This window comes from Rhipicephalus sanguineus, chromosome 3 (genome assembly GCF_013339695.2).
Source record: "Rhipicephalus sanguineus isolate Rsan-2018 chromosome 3, BIME_Rsan_1.4, whole genome shotgun sequence".
NCBI classification, from domain to species: Eukaryota; Metazoa; Arthropoda; class Arachnida; order Ixodida; family Ixodidae; genus Rhipicephalus; species Rhipicephalus sanguineus.
In genome coordinates this window covers 165,504,120-165,515,804 of record NC_051178.1, presented here as the reverse complement: position 1 = coordinate 165,515,804, position 11,685 = coordinate 165,504,120, and the positions used below count along the sequence as shown (strand labels likewise).

General features: G+C 45.3%; 1 protein-coding gene across 1 annotated transcript in view; it reads left to right on the top strand.

Annotated features, from left to right (window-relative positions):
* The first annotated feature begins 496 nt into the window (after positions 1 to 496).
* LOC119386065 (protein timeless) overlaps positions 497 to 11,685 on the top strand; it is an 89,698-nt gene continuing 78,509 nt past the window's right edge. Inside the window, exon 1 of the mRNA XM_049413596.1 lies at positions 497 to 897. The gene's annotated coding sequence lies outside the window, so the exon portion shown is untranslated. The remainder of the gene's footprint in view (positions 898 to 11,685) is intronic.

Here is an 11,685-nt window from a genome sequence, read left to right as displayed (position 1 = left end):
GCACGCCTCCTTCTTTTTTTTTTCCTTTTCGCAGACAAATCAGCAGATGCGCCGACGTCGTTACAGCAGTTCCGGAGCCAAGCTTCGATAAACAAGGCTCTCCTTCACGCGCGTCTTATTTCTCCTTCGGGGTACCCTTACGCAATCCCTCTCTACTGGAACAGACTGTTGTCCGTCTCTTCTCAATCAACCGCATCGGGCCACTTCACAGCCACCCGACAGTTGTTCGGGGCGGTGCGCAGCAGTATCTTGCTTCTGTCTGTTCGACCGTCTTCCCTATTAAGAGCTAATTCACTAGAACGTTCGAGCCATCCGGAGAAAGGGACACCTGCGTGCCGCCGCGTAGTAGCACACCTCTTCCGTCGCGGCGCCGGTTGCCATGGAGACGCGTAGCGTCACGTGGGCTCAGCTCTGGATGCTTCCACGTGAGACACGGGGAGCACGCCGCCGCTTTCGGTGAGGGGATTACAGGGAGCGAGGGAAGGGCATGGGTGAGGGCGGGAAGGGGAAAAGGGGTTAGTCGCGAGTCGGCCGGACGGGAGACACCAGTTGCTTCGTCGACATGAGACAGGAACAGGCGCAGCTCCCAGCTCAGCACCTCTACACCGGGCTGTGTTTTGCACGAGTCGTCTGGCCATCGGCGTGCACCGGCTAGAGGAGTCAGGAAGAGTCACTGTACCCGACACGGAAACCGCCGCTGACACCTGTTGATTTCGCATTGGTCCCCGGTCAGTCTTCGTTTTTTGAAGTTTTGCATATACGGCACTTCAGTTTAAGCGCACAACATAAGCGGTCGCGGTTCGTCGAGGTCACCATTTCATGGAACAACTGCGGCTCAACGTCAACACAGCAGCTGTCGAAACGTTGTGGAGGTCTATTTCACCAACCATCAATCAAGTGAGTACTACTTTGTTGCTGCCAATCAATGATGACTTCATATATGACGCGTCAACATTATGACAAGACACGTAGCAACATTCCTATAGCATTCCTACAGCAACAAAAAGTGCAGTTCGCTATCGTGCATATACCTGACATTTTCAATATATGCATGGTTATTACGATTTCAGCCTATACGTTTCTACTGTTCATCAGATAAGATACGGAAGAAGTTTATGGGAGGGTGAGTTATGAAACGGATCGCTTCCAAATGCTGCTACCTCAAAAGAGATGTGACAGAGCCGTTTCCGCTTGAACTACGTGCAGGTGATCCGGTTTATGCGGGCTATTTTTCTGTTCCGTTGCACGTTGTGTTGCTATGGGGAGATTGAAATACAGCACCTCGGAATAAAGTGTGAGAAGCATAAGCGAAGAAAAATTAAATGAATGGAGGAAAAAACAACGCAGTGGAGTGTTCACTGAGGAGAGTTCGCTGCTGCAGGAGGAGTTTACAAACACACACTTTTGTTCGACGTTCGTCCGCAGTAGAGAGCATACATGCGTCACTACATCTGTAACTGCCGATGACTGCCTATAACAAACATATGTATAACTCTGTGAACTAAAAAGCCTTTCTAAAATTATGTTTACATATTGCTGTAAATGTCTAGCCTACCACGGTTCATGTAATGATAACATGATTGTTGGGGTTTTACGTCCCAAGACCACGATATGAGAGACTCTTCTGCACAGGATTAATTGTTACAAAGATCTATACATATATATATATGAATAGAAGAGGCCTGTTATGACGTTACACATATCTATTCCGATATCCGCGCCTGCTTCTCATCAAGGAATATGGCGACAAGGATGCTTCTTCGTGCTTGTTCGTCCTCTATAGCAGTCATTAAATCAAAAACAGAGTACCTTGCGATTCTTCTGAAGTCGTGTATGCTTTCTGACAATAGGTTATTCCGTTCTTTACACCGTAGCATTCCTCCATTAATAATCTTTCCGTTACTTTTCGAATGCGATTAGTCAAGCTTGCATGTTGAAAAACAATTTTATTGGGCGCTTGCCGTAGTTTCAGCAACAGCACTACTCTCCATGGACGCTACCCGCTGTGGTGATCTAGTGGTCACGGTGCTTGATTGTTGACCCAAAGGTCGAGGGCTGGAATCCCGGCCACGGTGGCCACGTTTCCATGGAGGCGAAGTGCTAGATGCCCATGTGCTCAGATTTACTCGCACGTTAAAGAACCCCAGGTGGTCAAAATTGCCGGATCCCTCCACTACGGCTTCTCTTATAATCATATCGTGGCTTTGGGAACATTCTGGGACCATTTCTTTTTGCATGCTTTTGTTGTAGTTCTCCAGCAGAGTCATGTTCCTGCTTTTCCTGAATTGGCGGAATTGACAAAGTTGGTTCATGTGGACCTGGTGCAACTTTCTTTTCACTCATTACCGAAGCTCTTCGGGTGGGAAGTTGTCATGGAGGCACATGATGAAACCACAGACGACAGTAGATTTTGTACTTTTGTTGTGTATTCGCTCCTTTGGATGAGTTCTACGGTTCTCAAGATTAGATAAAAATGTTCTTGAGCAAGCGTCTGCTCACTAACTGCACCAAGCAAAGCTAAAGCCTGCATTGCTTCTAACAGGGCTACTGTCTACTGGAGCACAAGCACAATGTACCTCATTTGTAATATCTAAGAGACTGAAGAAAGCAACGCGTAGAATTCTTTCAATCTTTTTTTAATCTTCTACAGCTGGTTGTGCGTTATAGAAAACGCTTTCTGTGCATATTTGAAATCGCCCAAATTAATTGGTAGTTGACATCTTCTTTGATATCGGCGTTGCACTGTCCGAAGGCGCTCATACATACTCAGCACCAACACCAGCATAGTTTTCTGGAGCGCGCACGAGCGGCCTTCGTCAGAAATCCTTTGACGTTGGATTCAATCTCATCTGCGTCGTGGGATGACTAAAGATGGTGTCTGCGCACTCTAATGTACCAGTTGTTAGTATGTTCTACGCCGCAGCTGATGGCAAAGATTGCAGCGCTGCCTTCAGGTCTCTGAATAGGGACCATTGTCGAGGTTGTGCTTGTTTGAGGATTCCAGATGCAGCGCAAAGGACACCACGTGACATTTCAGTGTCTTCCAAGTGAGAGTTAATGAACACGCCGATAACTCTGCTCGGTCAGCTCATTTAAGAGGAGTCGATACCACGTTATGATCGGATGTTGTCATAAAATTTCGAGCTTTCGCGCAGATTATTACGTTGTCCTTGTGAAACAATGCAAGTTCCAAAACAAACTAATCACCACCTGGACTCGTTGCTCTGCTTTGCAACTCCAAATGGACTTTGCCGGCGTGGGCTCAGCCTGCTTTGTCGGTTATGGCTAAAAGTGGGTTCCGGGGGTACCTTTGCATTTCACATCGGAATAGCCGACAACGCCTTGTTTGGTGACTGTGGTCTCGAGAAGACCCTTGAACACACTCTGTGTTACTTTCCTCACTGTAGCATTCAGAAACGATCGCTCGCAAGTTCATTAGCGCACATTGACCTGATACCGTTATGAGAGCAAACTATTTTGGAATCGACCACACAAGTCATCACAGATGAGGGCGACGAATGCACTGTTGCTGTTATTTAGGTACAGTCGACTCACATAAGTGGCAGCAGACTAAATTGGTGGAGAGCAAAAACCAGAAGAGCATAAAAAACGAAGACGAGACGAGTACGTGGGAGTGGAACTTACTTCTGACTAGTTCACTGAAAAAAGCGTTACATTTAATACATCACAGAGGCGTCATCTGGTATCACATACAATAAAAAACACACCAACCACAAGCTGATATGGCACGACGAATCGCTAGAATTCCTAACGCAACCACATCATAGCAATGCAGCAGGGAACAGCCGTGCAGACTGGAAACCAGGGGCGTTAAACACAGTATGGATAACGTAGAATGAGTTCATGTTTTTAATAGAGAAACGATATATCTCGCAGTGACAGTGACGGACGCTGAAAGCGATAGTTCTATGATACCTGTTTCTATCTATCTATCTATCTATCTATCTATCTATCTATCTATCTATCTATCTATCTATCTATCTATCTATCTATCTATCTATCTATCTATCTATCTATCTATCTATCTATCTATCTATCTATCTATCTATCTATCTTATCAGCCTTTCCTTCTCCTGTTTTGCAGTATAGGATACGGAACTGTTTCTCTTGTTTAGCCTTTCTCTCTTAGCCATCTCCCCTGTTTCTCTCCCTATATTTCTCTTGCCTGTGCAATTCCAGGAAGGCCTGTAATCTGCTTTTGTAATCTATATTTGTCCGTTATAGTGTGTTTGTCAGCCTTTGGCGTGGAACGCTTTCTTTTGTCCCCGTCGAAATCGTGGTAGAAGGGCGTGCGACAATTCTGTGCATTTTATGTTCGTATTTGTCTTCGTTATCGCTGTACACATTTTACATATTTTCTTTCCTTGTTCGGTTAACAATCCTCGCATTATCACTTCGGCAACATGTGCAACTGCATGCAAACCCCTCGTCATCTCCGATGGAAGATTACGACAAAACACCCAGTCATGTAGATCTCAAAGATATCCAGGTATATTAAAATAAACTTTTTTAAGGAAACGTATTGCGCTTTGTAGGCGAAATTTGGTTTCTTCATCGTAACATCTACATTATTTCTGTTATTGCTCGAGCAGAGAACGACCATTCGCATTTCTTTTGTAGGTGTACAAAAAACGCGAGCTATATTACGTGTAGATGGAGGCAACAAACCATTATGGCTTAAGTCTATTTTATACGTAGCAAAACGTATTCAGTTTGTGCGTATTGAAGTGATTCATATAGCGCACAGGTGCAGTTGTCCCTGTCAGTGTGCTCCGACTGAAGCATCAGTAAACTGCGCACGATATGTACAAGCAATATCCATCGTTACTACGGCATCAAATCTGGTTGCATAGAAAATCAAGTTAAACGCATGATACTGACGTGCTTGAGGAAACTACATGAGAGAGAGAGAGGGGGGGGGGATGAAGAGGAAGGCCGGGAGGTTATCCAGACATTAGCATCTGGTTTGCTACCCTGCGCTGGGGCGGGGAAATTGATAATGAAATTTGAAATTTCATTTTGCATTGTATTGCTTTGTATATATTTCACATTTTGCATTGTATTTTATTGTATTCCTATTACTTTATTTCGTGTTTCAACTGTTTTTGACTGTTAACCGCCTGCTAATATTCTGCCAATTTTAGAATTCAATTTTGTTGAAATTTCTAACTGAGGGTACGGTTTTCAGTATTGGTACTCTGGGACCCCCATCCGTATGCAAGTATTTTGTAAGTTATGCACATGTAACCAATAAACTAAAATAAAACTGAAACTTAAATAGGGGTCAGAAATAGCGCGTAAAGAGAACACACAAACACACACACACGCACACACACACACACACACACACACACACACACACACACACACACACACACACACACACACACACACACACACACACACACACACACACACACACACACACACACACACACACACACACACACACACACACGCGCGCACACTAGAAATTTACTTTACTCACGAGATAGATTTTAACTTGATTTTAACAAGTGACTATTTGATGACAAGACACTGACTGTTTGGTGAAATGCAAAATGCAGTTACTTCATTCGGCTACATCGTTACCAGTACAATTCTTGTGCATCTATTTCCTCTAGATTTCAATATAGCTAGTTACCGTAACAAGAATACGTCGCACATATCAATCCCGAAAAGCGAGCCTCATGACAGGTTACCTCTTTATTGCCTTTCCCCCGCAGCTGCTTTTTATAATGGCGCAACGCATCATCTACGCCTCCGTTTTCATTGCATAAATATTCTTCGCTTTACGTAAATGTGGGAAGTCACCGATTTTGCGAGTAAACGGTCACACGTATATATAACGAAGCCGTCGTACTCCAAGAGTGGTTATAATTACTTTAGCGTGAAAGATGTGTAAGACTGAAACGGCGTTATGCCACGCAATGTCCAAAGGTCGTTCTCTACGCTGCGCTCCTCAATATCACCTTAGTGGACCGTGAATAGGCCTTCGATGGAAGGACGAAGTTACGAGCAAGATCAGCGTGGACATAAGACGATACTTATGTCATAGCAGCAGCAGCTCTCTCAGATTAGGTCGTGCCCGCGTATTTGTTATATATGACACGAAAGAACCGCTTTCAGCGACGTTCACCAGAGAATGCCCGTGGCATTGCAGTCCATTCTTCTCGCTCTCGTAACCACTGTCAACATCAACAAAGAGCTTATGTATCGTCAACAAAGTATAGATATTTACGGGAATTTGCTATTGAGAGGTACGTGCACAGGGGAGGGTAAGGTCTCCACACCGAGCTTTCACATTACGAACAGAATAATCCGTTGCGTATATCGCGCGTTGACTGTTGTGCGATTGATCTTATAAGCGAACGGCGCTAAAACAGCCGAGAACTAAAAGAAAATCTTGCCTGCATGTCTCAGCAGAGCCACCCTTCCCGACTGTAGCGACGACGACACAGGTCTTCCCTACGTACCACCTGCAAAATATAAATAGCCAACTAATAGCAACGTGAACTGAAAGGTTTCCGTGGCGTGATCAACGTTTGTGGGTAAGTGACTTGTCTTACTGAAATTCAAAATGTTGGCAACTGTCTCAAGCGCTTCATTGATTAATCGGCACATGTGCGCTGCCCGAAATCAGGGCAGCTGACCAGAATGTGTTCTTCCATAAATGAAGGAACGTAAAACAAGGCGTAGTTAAACCTTGATTACGATATAAAAACTTGCCTGCGTACGCCACTTCCGATTTCACACGAAGATGAGACACTGCATATGAGCGCGGTGGATGGGGTGTAAAAGAGAGTTTCCGTCATTACTACTACCAGGAGAAATCATATAATACAAACGGAGGCAAACTTCTAGCTTCTTGCTGTCAAAACGACTAACTCATGACTGCTTCATTATCACGCAGTCGAATTCACCACATTTATTGAAGAGCTTCTGCATCCGTCAGAACAGACTACACAGAAGGTTTCAGTGGCACTTGAATGGCATCACTTTAGCCAAGAGTATTGCGTGAAGCTGTAATGGCAACGAAAATAATATTAGTAATTTGGGGGGTTTAATGTGCCAGAACCACGATGTCATTATGAGGCACGCTGTAGCGGAGGACTACGGGAATTTCGGTGTCGTTTAACGTGCACTGACATCAGACAGTACACGCGATTCTAGCATTTCGCTTCCATCAAAATACGACCGCAGCAGGGGTCGAACCCGCGGCATTCGGGCCAGCAGTCAAGCACCGAAACCACTGTAACCCCGCGGCGGGCTGTCTTTCGAGAAAGACGGCATCGGTACCGCATTATGAAATTACAAATGCGGAAGGACCAATAACCTCCCGAAGTGAGCGGGAAGTCGTTTGCAGAAATGTGCCAACCAGATATAAAGTCAAAGTTGCAGAAAACACAGCTCAGATTAAAAAGCGCCTATTGGTTTACTGCAGTAAGCAGCTCCACTGTAATACACCGCTTCTCAGTCCGGCAGTCCCCTCTCTTTCTCATTCTCTCTTTCTTTACTCTCTTTCAATCACCTGGACGTTTTCCGCTGTGCAGGGTAGCATTTCGATTATTCTAAACTGGTTAACATCCCTGCCTTTCCTATCTCTCCTGTTTTCTTTGCTTCACATTTATCTGACCACCCAAACCAAAACTGGTCGAACGAATGTTTACGCAAGCAATGTTGAAAAGTGGTGTTCACTTGAACGCCACAGTGGCATGCGCAATGTCTGTTCTCACTTTCAAGTCATGAAAGCGGGTAAATCGTGTTAAAGATGACGTAGCGCAAGTTCTTCGACTCATCAATAAATTAAGATGAAAGTAGTGGCGGCGAAAACGTAATGTGGGCCCTTAAGATCTAGCGTTCCATTATCTCCTTCACTCTTTTCTCGTCCTTAGATGACGCTACCGCTATGCACAGCACTAAACAGGACGTGCGTCAAGTAAAAGAGTCTGCTTTCATTTTATCTTTATCTGTGTCTGTCTATCTCTGTTTCTCTTGCTCAGCTTAAACGCGACTTTTCATAGCTTGAGATTGTGAGAAACAAAACACAAGAGAATGAAAGACAAGCAATGAAAAGAAGGAAGGAAGATGGCTACCCTGCACTTGAGAATGGGAGCGGGTTTAGAAACGTAATGCATCCTATGAACACAGGCGGCATTGACAGGGACAGCCCTCCTGATCCCATCAGCGAAGACATCGGAGCAGCTTGAAACGCCAAAATGTTCAGCTCCAGCAGCCCTTGCACCATAAGCGAACACAGAAAAACTTAAGTGGCCTTCTTCAGGCAGAACTGATGACATTAGTTCCGCTTGGTGTAATAACTCATGGCATCAGTTCTGCCTGCATAGGCAGGTGGAAGAGCGTGCCGCGAAATGGCCCAGAGAAACCAATGAACTGCGGAAGGAGCTCGTCTAGCTCCTATAAAAGTGAAATGAGACGCAGAAGAACATGCTGGAAGTTCTGAATTTATATTACGTGTCAAGACGAGTTAAAACCTGAATATGAGGGATATAACTTTTTGTATTTATTTCGCTTTTCATAATCCTGTTCATGCAGTGGCACAAATGGTCTATCGCATACTTCCGTCATGGCTATTCGTACTAGATGTTTAGAAGCAGGCCTATATTTGTTTTCTTATGAATGGATGAATTAATGTTTCACATTTTAGTGCATTTTCTTTAGAGAGAAAGCCCAAGAACTTAGCTTTCGATATAAAGAACACCCACACATACTAGTCTTCTGTAGCTGTACTACTCATTCACCATCACAAAACGCATCAACAGTGCTGCCATAAGTGTACAAGCGACTGCCGCAAAACATCCTGCAATACTTGGGGCCACTTTTGTCACTGCAGCACTAACAACAGCATTGCAATTGATAAATAGGTGTGCATAAAAAATGCAGCAGCCGGTAAATTTTCACTCCATGTTAAATAAGGTCCATAGCACACGTGAACGCAAGAAATGATGCATATGAGGGTCACTTATAACAACAATTACCACGCTGCGCACTGCTCCAAAGGCACGACCTCGCTTGTAGTGGATGTGCTACTTCACTTACATTGTCGCAAACTGCGAAATTAGGAGTTCAACACGGCAACGGAGGTACACACAGTATTTGTCGCTACTTTTATAGGGTTTGTTAAAAAGTTGGAGGACGCTTGAGCTTCGCGTCAAGAGTAGAACGCGAAGCTCTCGGTGGACGCCTCAACCGTGCCGCAAGGAATGGAACGTATGTTCGAGTTACACTGGAACGTTTAAAACTGTTCTAGAATTCCTACTACAAGTACAGTTGCGGAGTGCCTGCTACGCCAAAATTCTTGCGTTTGCGAATTAGCGAAGTACCCACTACGCGTCCGTAAGGCAACACGCGCACCTGCGCAGCTGCTTACTTTGTTGGTGATTTTGCTGCTGATGATGATTAAATATTTCTGAGCACTTTTAATGGATGGGCCTTTAAACCACCCACTTGTTGCGCAGTTCACATGTTTTGATGCCTGGCGCGAATCTGCGCTTGTGCCACACCACATTACATGCGTTAAATAGACTTAAGAAGTTGAAATACCTCCAGCCACAAATTCTTGGAGGAAACCCGACGTTTCGAGACCGGCTTGGTCTCTTCTTCAGGGGTGACTGTGCTGATCAGGGGGGCTTCGTCGCAGCTTGTTTTTGGCTCCGCCTTTCTCTTTCCCTCACGTTCCGGAGGCCGTGCACGTAGATCGGAGGCATTGTTCCGAGGGAACGGTTCACATTCGCAGGTGTGTTCTGGATGTGCCACGACTCGACCACAAAATTGACTTCGAGGGCGCTTCCATCATAGAAACGGAAAGGAATCTGGGAAGGAGGCTCTTACTCGAGTCGTGGCACATCCAGAACACACCTGCGAATGTGAACCGGTCCCTCGGAACAATGCCTCCGACCTACGTGCACGGCCTCCGGAATGTGAGGGAAAGAGAAAGGCGGAGCCAAAAACAAGCTGCGACGAAGCCCCCCTGATCAGCACAGTCACCCCTGAAGAAGAGACCAAGCCGGTCTCGAAACGTCGGGTTTCCTCCAAGAATTTGTGGCTGGAGGTATTTCAACTTCTTAATTCTTCCACCCAGCCAGACAGACTTCTGTCGAAATGTTTACATTTAAGTTAAAAAGACTTCTCGCACTACATGACACTCGTATAGGGTTTTTCGAACGCAGTTCCAAGCAATGGCGTGGCGCTGTGGTACAATACCTGCCTGCCAAGCAGAGGGCCTAGGTTGGGAGGGAAGTGAGCGTGAGGAGGAGATATGTGATGGTGAGGAGGAGGGAAAGGAGGACGGGAGAAAGTAAAGCGTAGCACAGGAATAACGAGAAAGAGAGAGGATCAATGAAAGAGAAGAAGAAATAGAGAGAGAAAAATAAGATATAGAGAAAGAGAAATCGAGCATCGCATCGTCTAGCGACGAGATACCGCACCACCTGGCCAAACCGCGCATGAGCAGTAGCTAAGCCACGCCCACCGACGCAGGCATCGCGCGCAAACTCCGCTCTACAGTGCATAGCCTGGTTGCGCCCGATCGTGCCGAGACAGTCATGGGGCGCCTAAGAAAATGCGTACTCCCAAGGAAGAAGCCGCGAAGATGTGTCGGTCGACGGGGAGTACGAGCGGCAACGGGCCCGTGCTTCGCTATGCCAAGTTTTGCGCGACTTAGTGCAAACTTCCCGCATTTTTCTTAATCTGCGCACACTGATTCGCTTACCCTGCCGCAGCTCCTCCTGGAGAGCTGGAGCACTAAAACCTGCCGCGCATTTAAACATGATGGTTGCCTGTTGGGCCGATACGTGTCGCTTTAGTTGCTTTTCGCGATGCTCTCTCCTCTTTCTTACTGCATGTCTCAAAACACAACCATTTCCTTTTTCGGATACATCTAAGAACTGGTCAGTCATGCGAGGCATTATGCATCTCAAGGGGCGCATCTTGTAAGGCGTATAACGCCCTCTCGGGTCAAGCGCGAACGCGGCAAACAGAACTGAGCGTTCAGTAAGCACATCAGCTCATCTGACCTTTCATGCGTTTATGGTATGAATCAGAATCGTAATGCCTTGCTCTTTCCAGAGTTTTCTTCTTTTTAATGCACGTAGAAACAAAGGGTTAGCCAGCGCTTTTACAAGGCACCATCTTTCTACGTGCACGTGACTTTTTTTTTTGAGGCACAGTCTTACAGTTTGTGATTTTAAAGTCAGCGTTCCATCGGCAATAAACACACCGATTTTTTATATCTGTTTTCCTCATTTCGCCGAGTTAACATTAAAAGCAGATATTGCTCCCGTGGGTGTCATGAACATATCGCCTTCTCGCTCAGGAGTGAATGTTTCTGATCTTTTGGAACACTAAATGTGAATAAATTACAGCAAACACAAATTTCAGTAGTACATAGTGAAAAACAAAAAAGCAACAATCAAATTGTGTGATTTCTGACGAAGAAAACATTAACATTTTAAAAGTTTTCCTTAAGGTTATTCGAGCTTGCATGAAAATACATTCCAATACTCTTAATTATGTTAGGGGCTAATTCGTATTACATTATGTATCTTTGTAACCCAGACATAAAACACAAGGCAAGGGGGAAACGACACAAGCATGGTGCTTGCCTGTGTTTATTTCCTCTTGTCGTGCCCATTGTTTTCTCGA